General features: G+C 48.4%; 1 long non-coding RNA gene across 1 annotated transcript; it reads right to left on the bottom strand.

The window, feature by feature from the left end:
- Window positions 1-6459: 6459 nt before the first annotated feature.
- LOC120703285 lies at window positions 6460-9190 on the bottom strand. Its single transcript, XR_005686859.1, has 4 exons — window positions 8065-9190; window positions 7489-7991; window positions 7229-7410; window positions 6460-7160 (listed from the first exon to the last, which is right to left on the bottom strand). It is a non-coding gene; the product is annotated as an uncharacterized LOC120703285 (long non-coding RNA).
- Between the last annotated feature and the right edge of the window lie 2369 nt (window positions 9191-11559).

The following is an 11559-nucleotide window of genomic DNA, read 5'->3' as shown; positions in this document are numbered from 1 at the left end:
AGTCCCAACAAGACAAGGAAAGCCGGTGACAACGCAACCGCCGCCGTGCCACTCGTAGAAAGAACGCAACTACTCGAGCTCAGCGCGCTCCGGCTCCGCACGGACCGTGAAACCTGCAGCAAGACCTGGACGAAGCAGCCGACAATGCTTTCAATAGTCCTCTGATCAATCTGGCTAAAGCAGCTATATTGATGCAAGCCTTGCCAGACACTCCTCAAATTTGTGAAATTCAGCACTTGACCAGAGATGCCTTACGTCAGATTGGGAGACAGAACCCGGCTCCATTGATTTCCCACAACAGCCGAACCCCTGCTAAACAGAAGGGACATCAGGAAGTAAACCAAGGCAACCACCCGCGTGGCCAACCCCGGCCTAGGTACCAGGATGAGAGCTGTCATGCTGGTCCTTCGAGAAGCCATGACTGATATCCTAATGACGCACGGGACATCATCAACGCCAAACGTCATGGACGACCTGCGGATGAAACTGATCGATTCCCAGCCTTCAGCCAGAACATAAATTACGCTGAGTACCTGACTGGTTTCAACTCGGTAAACATGCAGAATCTAAAGAAGTATGACGGCAAGCACGATCCCAGACAATGGCTACGGTTCTACTCGACTGCTATCGAAGTAGCAGGAGGCACAAATTCTACTAAAGTCATATATTTCCCTATGGCTCTGGAATCCGCCCCTTGACATGGCTCGAAAGCTTAAGACACGACTCGATCCACTCGTGGGAGGACTTGAAAAAGATCTTCATCGACAACTTTCAAGGCTCGATTCATCGCCCAGCCACTCGCCAAGACCTACGACTGTGCAAACAAGAGCGAGGTGAAGCCCTGAGATCATACATAGAGAGATTTTGTGATACCCGATCCACCATTGCCAACATAGCAGACGACGATGTGATCGACTGCTTCCACAATGACCTCGCTGCGCAACAGCTATACCGAGACTTTGGGAGAAACAGACCCCGCTCGGTCGTAGCATTGCGGGACATGATGCTCGCATGGGCCGACCAAGAAGAACAAGAACGCGATCGCTTTCCCCGCCGCAAGGATAACAATCAGAAACACAACAGGGACTCGCGATCAGATAAAGGCCAATGCAATTTCGACAAGAAGGGAAAGCCAGAAGATACTGTGGCCACAATGGAATGGGGACAAAAAGCCAAGAAGGGAAACCAGCAAGATGATTTCCAAAAGTTACTCGAAAGACCTTGCCCCCTACATCCTAAAGTAAAGCGCACGATCCTCGAGTGCATTAACCTTCTCAAGTCTCTCCAACATCATTAATTGGAAGAAGACAAAAAGAAGAAAGATAAACAAGACGACGAAGATGGCGACAAAGACGGAACCATGGGATTCCAACAACCCGCCAACAGGGTCAACATGATCTACGAAGGAGATTCTTCTTTCAATAAGAGAAACCAGAAACTGGTCTGGCGTGAAATATTGAAGATGGAACCAGCCGTCCAAAAACCACTAAAGCATAGTGAAACACCCATAACCTTCTCAAGGGAAGATCAATGGACCGGCTTCTCAGAACCTGGAAAATTTCCACTCGTCCTGATACAGTGGTAGCCGGCTCCATTCTCACTTGGGTACTAATCGACGGAGGCAGTGGCCTAAATCTCATCTTCATGAGTACAATCACCAAGATGGGACTCGATATATCCGACAAACTGAAACCAAGCAATGCACCTTTCGACGGCATAGTCCCGGGGAACGCTTCTTTCCCAGTCGGAACTGTGGTGCTTCCAGTTACCTTTGGTACACCAGATAACTACCGAACGGAACTCATCAAGTTCGAAGTAGCAGACTTCGAGTCCTCATATCATGCCATTCTCAGACGGCCAGCCTTGGCCAAATTCATGGCAGTCCCCCATTACGTCTACCTCCTGCTGAAGATGCCAAGAAAAACAGGAGTCCTCACCTTCCGCAGAGATCTTCAAAGGTCCTTTGAATGCGAAAAGGAAGCTATAACCTATGCTTCCACCAATCGACTTCCAGACACCGCAGGAGAAGTACTAGCAATGGCTCAACAGTACTCTGCATCGGGATCAGAGATCCCTACAAAGAAGATAAACCGCTCTACTCCAAAGCCACCCAACAACATTGGAGTCAAGGCAATTCAGCTACAAGAAGACGACCCGTCAAAGACAGCCTTGGTCGGAACAGGGCTTATTGACAAAAAGGAAAGCGCGCTCGTCAACTTCCTTAGGGCCAACCGTGACATATTTGCATGGAAACCAGCAGATATGCCCAGTGTCCCAAAGGAGTTGATCGAGCACTCCCTGAATGTCAACCCTACTGCCACTCCAAAGAAATAGTGGCTACGAAGATTCTCGGCAGAGAAAAGAGAGGCCATCAAGAAAGAACTTGCCAAGCTACTCGCAGCGGGATTCATCAGAGAAGTTTATCACCCTGAGTGGCTGGCAAATCCAGTACTCGTTCTCAAAAAGAACAACAACGAGTGGAGGATGTGCGTCGAGTACACAGACCTCAACAAGCACTGCCCAAAGGACCCCTTCGGACTCCCTCGCATCGACCAAGTCATTGACTCGACGGCCGGATGTGTACTACTATCCTTCCTGGACTGCTACTCGGGCTATCATCAAATAGCCCTCAAGGAAGAGGACCAGATCAAAATGGCGTTCATCACTCCGTTTGGTGCATATGCTTACAAGACCATGTCTTTTGGATTGAAGAATGCTGGAGTGACTTATCAGCGCGCCATACAGTTATGCTTCACCAACCAGCTCCATCGCAATGTGGAAGCCTACGTCGACAATGTGGTCGTACAAACAAAGGAATTCGACTCCTTTATCCCCGACCTAGAAGAAACCTTCAACAGTTTGCGAAGCTTCAGGTGGAAATTGAACTCGACCAAATGCGTCTTCGGCGTACCATCCGGAAAACTACTCGGCTTCATTGTCAGCCACAGAGGGATCGAAGCAAACCCGGAGAAAATTAACGCCAGCTTGAACATGGAAGCTCCGACGTCCATCAAAGACGTTCAGAAGCTCACAGGATGCATGGCTGCCCTAAACAGATTCTTATGAAGACTCGAAGAAAGAGGCCTTCCTTTCTTTAAGCTACTCAAGAAATAAAACAAATTCAGATGGTCTCAAGAAGCAGCCGATGCTCTCGAAGATCTCAAGCAGCACCTCCAGTCTCCACCCATCCTCACGGCTCCATTGCCAGGAGAGGAATTGTTCCTTTATATTGCAGCCACCACACACGTCGTCAGCACGGCAATTGTGGTAGAACGCAAAGAAGAAGGTGATGCCTACGGCGTCCAAAGACCAGTCTACTTCATCAGCGAAGTACTCTCCGAATCAAAAGTGCGATACCCACCAATTCAGAAACTCCTCTACGCAATCTTGATTACTTAAAGGAAGTTGCGACATTACTTCGACGAGTACAAGATATCAATCGTCATAGACTTCCCACTGGGAGATATATTACACAACCGAGATGCGACTGGTCGCATCTCAAAATGGGCAGTCGAACTAGGAGCACTCGAGCTGAAATTCATGACAAGTACAACAATCAAGTCCCAGGCTCTAGTCGACTTCCTGGCTGAATGGAGAGAAAACCAAGTACCTACCCCACCGTCCATATTAGATCACTGGACCATGTACTTTGACGGTTCACTGAAATTGGGTGGAGGAGGAGCAGGCGTACTCTTCATCTCGCTAAAAGGCGAGCAACTCAAGTATGTTTTCCAAATTCTCTTCGAAGTCTCCAACAACGAAGCATAATACGAAGCCCTCTTACATGGCCTACGGCTGGCCATCTCACTCGGCATCAAGCGGCTACTAGTCTACGGGGACTCCCTCCTTGTAGTCCAACAAGTAAACAAGGAATGGAATATCAATAAAGAAACAATGGACGCCTACGTGGCAGAAATTAGAAAACTTGAAAACAAGTTTTCAGGACTGGAGATCTATCATGTCGTCTGCGACAACAATGTGGCAGCAGATGTCCTTTTAAAACTCGGATCCGACCGAGCGGAGGTTCCTCTAGGGATTTTCGTCCACGAACTTCATCACCCCTCAATCAATACTTCCACCCCAATGAAAATCGACTCAGTTCCTCAAGAAACCAGTCGAGAGGTGATGATGATTGAAGCCGACTGGCGCTCTATGTTTATTGACTACATCAAGGACAAACTACTCTCACCGGGAATCGAAAAAGACGACGCAGAAGCAGTATGCATCATGCACCGTAGCAAGAACTACGTCCATATTGATGACAAACTCTACAAAAGAGGCGCAGGATCCGGAATCCTCATGAAATGCGTAACAGCACAAGAAGGCAAATAAATCCTACATGAAGCTCATGAAGGCACATGTGGAAACCACGCGGCTTCACGCACGCTGGTCGGCAAAGTCTTTAGATCAGGATTCTACTGGCCCACAGCATTAGCAGACGCAGAACTACTCGTCAAATGATGCCCAGGATGCCAGTACTTCGCCAAACGGAGTCACTTGCCTGCTCACAACCTGATAGCCATACCTCCATCGTGGCCGTTCGCTTGCTGGAGCCTTGACATGATAGGACCACTCCCAACAATGCCAGGAGACTTCCCACACATTCTAGTGGCAGTCGACAAGTTCACCAAATGGATTGAAGTCAAGCCAATCAAGAAGATCTCATCGGATCGTGCAGTCGAATTCATCAGTGAAATACTCCACAGATTTGGTTTCCCAAACACAATCATAACCGACCTTGGATCAAACTTCACTTCACAGGAATTCTAGGATTACTGCGAGAACTCCAGCATTGAGGTCAAGTACGTATCTGTTGCATACCCAAGAGCCAACGGCCAAGTGGAACGAATCAACGGACTAATAATTGATGGATTAAAGAAAAAAATCTTCGATTCTACAAGCAAGAAGGGAGATAAATGGCTAGCAGAATTACGAATGGTAATCTGGGGACTACGCACCCAACCTAGCAAAGCCACAGGACAAACACCTTTCTTCCTGGTATATGGCTCCGAAGCAATACTGCCGGCAGACGTCATGTGGAAGTCACCTCGACTAGGGATGTATGACTCAGCAGAAGCTGACGGAAGCCGACAGATAGAATTGGACTCACTCGATCAGATGAGATGCAATGCACTGCTACGATCAACTTGATATCTCCAAAACATGCGAAGATATCACGATCGCAACATGCAGACAAGATCTTTCAATGTCGGAGACATGGTCCTCCGCAGAATCCAAGATGAGACAGGCCTCCACAAACTCAACTCAAGGTGGGAAGGACCTTTCATCGTCACCAAAGTCACAAGACCATGATCCTATCGACTGATCTACACGGACGGACTGGAAGTCCCCAACTCTTGGAACATCGAGCATCTTCGGAAGTTCTACCCATAAGCTGTTGGAGGCCTCCTCCCGGATTTCAAATTTCAATGAAGAAAAATGGTCCTTCGAAAGTTCAATTCAAACACCCAAGACAGCTTCAGGAGTCGTAACTCCATCGGCTACCTCGAATACCAACCTTTCTTTGTTCACTCAAAGTCAATGGCACGGCGAATCGAGTAGTCGGGGCTAAGGGCCATGAGCCTTGCGGCCCTAGAGACAAGTTCTCTACCCTCTTCAGGAGTCATAACTCCATCGGCTACCTCGAATACCAACCTTTCTTTATTTACTCAAAGTCAAAGGCACGGCGAATTGAGTAGTCGGGGCTAAGGGCCATGAGCCTTGCGGCCCGAGAGACAAGTTCTCTACCCTCTTCAGGAGTCATAACTCCATCGGCTACCTCGAATACCAGCCTTTCTGTGTTCACTCAAAGTCAAAGGCACGGCGAATCGAGTAGTAGGGGCTAAGGACCATGAGCCTTGCGGCCCTAGAGACATGTTCTTTTCCCTCTTCAGGAGTCGTAACTCTATCGGCTACCATGAATACCAACCTTTCTTTGTTCACTCAAAGTCAAAGGCACGGCGAATAGAGTAGTCGGGGCTAAGGTACATGAGCCTTGCGGCCCTAGAGATAAGCTCTCTACTTCCTTCAGGCGTCGCACCTCCACCAACCTATCGACTACCCTGGTACTCGACTTTTGGATGGGACAAGTTCCCTATTTCCCAAGAGGATTCCATCGTCCACGAGATGACAATTGATCGACTACTTCGGTACTTGACATGCGGATGGGACAAGTACCCTATTTCCCAAGAGGATTCCATCATCCACGAGATGACAATTGATTGACTACTTTGGTACTCGACATGCAGATGGGACAAGTTCCCTATTTCCCAAGAGAATTCCATCGTCCACGAGACGACAATTGATCAACTACTTCGGTATTCGACTTTCGGATGGGACAAGCTCCCTATCTCCCAAGAGGACCTTCACGTCCATAAGATAATAACTATCGACTACTACGGTACTCGACTCGAAAAGAGACAACATCTCAAGAAGAGTTACTCATCCACAAGATGGAAATTAAGGAAGAGACACGATCTCTACATCCACACAAGACGGTCAATCAAGAAAAGTTCTTACAAAAAGAACCCACCAACTCATTGACCAAAAAGTCATATTTACATGCCAAAGAAGAAGATACAGTACATCCTACTGATCTATCAACTTTACAATTTGGTCAGCCATAGGTTCTGCCTCCTCTACAAACTTGACAAATTGGTCATGGTCACAAGTCGAACACATGCCATCGCCAAGGACACCTATCTTGGCCCAAGGCCAGTATGAATTGACAAGACCAAGGGCCTGCGCCACACAATTCCTAGAAGCTTCTGCCAAGTACTCGGCAAACTTCTGAGGAACCTTCTGCAGCCGATCAGCCAAACTGCCATCAGACTCCTTGGCAGAACCTACGGACTCGACCACAGTCTAAGCCGCCACCCGAAGCTCCTGCAACTCCTTCAGGTGCTCTTCAGTACCGTCTGCAGCCACAACAAAAAGGACGTAAGCACCAGTATAACCAAAAAGGAAAACCTCAGAACACAGATCAAGAGGTCACCTCAGTTTTTCTGGATCACCTCCTTCAGCATCCTGACCCTATGCTCGAGCGCGGCTTTGTCTTTCTTCAAAGCAGCATTCTCCGCCTCTAACAGAGTGATCTTCTGGCGATCCGCCTCAGTCGAATTCAGCTTCTGAGACTTCAGATATGACAAGTTCGACATTTGCTGCAGCAACACAATCAGTATACAGAAAAATTTCACACAAGGAAAAAGTACTCGACAAAAGTAGTTACCAAAGAGAACTTGGTGAATTCCCACACAACGGCCTGGAACTTCTTCATGTTTCCAGCCGTCAACTGTGGATCATCCTCAAGCTGCTCGCCATGATCACATTCAAAGAGAGGAGGAGATGCCCTAATCTCCTCCAGCAGGCTATCACTCGACTCTTCCACCTCCTCAGCATCTGGCGAGACACCTGTTGTCTTACCCGCGTGAAGTAGTCGAGCAACTGGAAGAACCTTTGAACCATTATAAGGAGGAACGATGTGCTCACCAACTGGAATGTCCTCCGGAGACTGCGATCCCGCCCCACCAGCCCTCCTCGAAGACTCTGCCACATCAGAAGGAGCAGCAGCAGCAGAAGCCCTCTCCTCAACCACTCGCCTATGCTTAGGCACAGGACCAGGGCTGAAATCAGAGGCAAAGATGTCAGGCAGCAAAAACCAAGAGTGAGACAAAAACCACCCGACTGGTTACCTGACATCGTCGCTAGCCCTTCTATTCCACACAGTTGTCCTCGGCTTCTTGGAACAACTAATGCCGGCTTCGGGTCCCAGACTCCCCTCACGAGCCAAAAGTTCCACTCCTCCCGTCTTACCCTTCATCAAGTCTGCAATGGTAGCACGATCATCGGAGTCAGAACTCGACAGTCTCCGAAATAGTTGGATCCAAATCCGGCCGATAATGATGAGGCTGCAAATGAGCGCTAGGCATCATATGGCTCGATCGATGAACCTCTGGCAACGGAGGATCACTCTGATAGACCAACAAATCATCCTACAAAGGACCGAGAGTTAGCCAAAGCACAAAAGGATAGTTCAGAAAAGAACTCGATGACAGAGAACCTTACCTGTTTCGGAGGATTACTCGCACGAAATAAATCCGAAAGCTTAGGCATGGAAGTAACACCCTCAAAGAGGTTATAAAAAAGCACCATAGAGTCATCTCGACCAGTCTTCTCCGAAGAAAACCGAGAGGGATCGCGCAATCCCGCATACTCGAATCCAAGATGACTGCGGCACTGCAAGGGCTGAACCTGCCTCCTAAACCAGGACGAGACAACTGTAGCCCCAGTCACCCCCTCCCTTCGTAGCCTAGCAATCCGCTTCAGAAGCTCCCCCACCTGATCAGCATTACCAGCAGGCACACACCACTAGTGACGCGGCTTCAGAGGTCCAGGAGCCCTCTCCGGAAGAGCAAGAGCATGGTTATTGATATAAAACCACTCCGCTTTCCAATCCCCAATCTGACGGCGCGGAGAATATGGGATATACTTCTTCGCCATGCCAGGATGAAACTGGAGATCAGCACCCCCACCCTGGCAATATTCCTAAGATTGAGATACGGATTCAAGGAAAAGAGACTTGAAAAGATTAAAATGGGGATGAATCCCAAGAAACGCCTCACATAGCTGAACAAAAATAGCTATATGCAGGATCGAGTCAGGGGTTAAGTGATGAAGCTGAATACCAAGAAAAGAAGACCCCGCAAAAAGTCGCAAGCGGGAATGGCAAGGCCACGCTCAATAAAGGCCTTGAAAAGAAAAATTTCAGAAGTTTTTTCAAATAGCCTCCCATGACCCTCGGCCGGCTGCAACTGGATCAAAGTCCTGGATTGCAAAAGACGACGGCTAACAAGAGATGAGATCGCAGCTTCAGACAACTTATTCTTCTTCCACCCAACAGCCATAGTCGCCTCCTTCTCGGACATTTGGCACTTGGACTTCTTCGGCGCCATGCGGAAGGTCACACGCCTCTTCTCATGCATATGCTTTGGAGCTGAGAAATCAAAGGAAGATAGAAGACAAAGCCTAACATAGATTGCTAAGGAAATGACCGGAGGCAAGAGAAGATGAAAACACAGATCCGATCTCTGCAGTTAAATAAATAGGACAATGGCACTTCTGGGAATATTAGGAAAACCGAAGGTCACAAAGAACGCCTCGATTTGGGAACCTTAACCCTAAATCGAGGGATTTCAAGTAAAAGCTCGGGGGCTGCAAGATAGGCGTCATAAATGGCCAACTTTTTTCAAAAACAATCCCGAAGACAAAAATGACCCTCAGCCTGATCCTTTGGTTCAACCTAAGGCTCGGGAGCTACTCCATATAAAGCGCGAGTACATCGCGCACCATATCAGAAGAAGAGATTCGGGGCCAAGAGCACCTCATAGCCTCGATGCAGCTAGGAAAGTACTCGGAAGACTACTCGAAGCGCTCGAAAGACTCCAAGCCTGAGCAACGAAATCCAAAAGCATCCGAAGGCACTCGATGATCGTCTTCAGAAACACTCGATGCCTACAGAACTCAACTACGAAGAGCTCGGGGGCTTGTCAGACCCGGGGCAGCAAGACTGTTCACGGGCGTGGAATATTCTAGAGTAGGGAGTACTGTATGGGTACGCCCTACCTCTAATGTAACTACTCGTATAGCAGTAGAACTAGCCAAAGTACAAGGAAACTACCCGACCCACTCGGAGTAGGATTCTAAACGTACTCGGCTAGGACTTGCCATGTAACCCTGTTCCCCCAGACTATATAAGGGCGAGCAGGGACCCCTCCAAAACATTGAACAATACCTGAGGGAATAGAAACCACCACACAGGACGTAGGTGTAGCGAAAATGGCCTCTCATGCCATATTTCAATATAATGTTTTGGTGATTGATATAGACAACACAACACTTGGACTAATGTGATTGTTAAGATGACCATTCTCAGGCTTTTAGGTTCAAGTGATGATAAAGAGAAGATAGGCGTAGCTAGGCCCGAAGGGCCGCCCCAACGGGGGTTCCGCTCCTCGCGGGTCTCAGGGCAGCGCCCTGAAAGCTCTTCGGTCTAAAGGATTCGAAGATTGAAGAGTCCGTGAAGAAACCAAGTCAAAACAATCAAGACGGAGATATTTTAGTATCACCGGTTAAACCGACGCTAAGAAAATTACATATGTCGGTGCATTGACTTGGAGCACGTCTGGGAGTTTTGGTAACACCGGTTGAACCGACGCCAGAAAAGTTGAATACGTCGGTGCAATGAACTCAGCAGCTGAGGCAAAATCTATACACCGGATGAACCGACGCTAGATATTGGTGAAACGTCGGTGCAGTTGTCCAGAGAGTTAGTTTTTCAGCAACTACACTCACCGGTTAAACCGACGCTGCATCGGTTGATTACGTCAGTCGATTGAAGAAGCCGTTGAAGTATAACGGCTAGTTGGAAAATGCACTCACCGGTTAAACCAGTGATGACAAAAACGGGAGCATCGGTTTAACCGGTGATAGCACTTTTTGTCAGCCTTTTTCTAACAACTAGTTTGGGGTGTGTAGGCTATATATATGCCACCCCACGGCTCATTTGAGAGGGCTGGAGACCAAGGAAGTATACAAGAGCCAAAGATCATCTCCAACCACCTTAGAGCTTCATTGTACATCATATAGGCTTAAGCACACTTGTGAGAGTGCTTAGTGCTTGTAATAGGGATTAGTTCTTGCGAGAGCTCCCTTGAGAGAAGTCTTGCTGCGGCAAGCAATCCTTGTGATCCGTCGTGTGACCCTCCGACTTGGTGTGGAGTGGCAACGACACTTTTTGCGGGGAAAGAGGAGACCCCCTCCTTGGTGGAGAAGCTCCGTAGTGGATTTTGGCCGGGTGACCGAGAGAGACGGTGGCGGTGCACGAGACTCGGTGTCTTGTGGGCACTTGCCTTTGCTTGCCGGCATCGCCTTGGTGGCGTAGTGCAAGACGGTGATCGGAAGAGCCTCGGTGTCCCGTGGACGTAGGCGTTTGTGCCGAATCACGTTACATGACAGTGTCTACTCGGGAGTTTGCATCCCTCTTGCACTTACCTCTTTACTTACCATATTACGTTTCCACATTTACTTTATCTTGCGTGCCTTTACTTTCCTAGTTAATTTATTTAGGATTGGCTATAGGTTGCAAGTATTTTGGGGTAAGTAGAGAGTAGCAAAGATAAACCTTAGTCATAACTAGCATGTATAGGACGTGTTAGGTTTATCTTATGCAAGTAGTTTGAGCCCTAGGATAGAAAGCGATTAGCGACCCTATTCACCCCCTCCCCCTCTAGGGTCGGACACCCCGGTGATCCTTACAGTAGGGTATTACACTCTGGCGGCCTGAACCTGTCTAAATCCTTGTGTTCCTTGCACCACCGCGTTCTGATCTCGGCGAGTCCCTACTCATAACCACTCTCCCCGGAATACCCCTCGAAGAACCCAACGGTAAAACACCGACAGAAGGGACCGGGTTCTGTCTATCGATTTGATGGAGGGCCTGTCTGGTGAGGTGTTGCATTCGACGGACTTCCGGTGTATCGGGTAAACCTTGCATCAATATGG

The sequence above is a fragment of the Panicum virgatum genome, chromosome 4K (assembly GCF_016808335.1).
Source record: "Panicum virgatum strain AP13 chromosome 4K, P.virgatum_v5, whole genome shotgun sequence".
NCBI classification, from domain to species: Eukaryota; Viridiplantae; Streptophyta; class Magnoliopsida; order Poales; family Poaceae; genus Panicum; species Panicum virgatum.
This window is presented reverse-complemented; position numbering and strand designations above follow the sequence as displayed.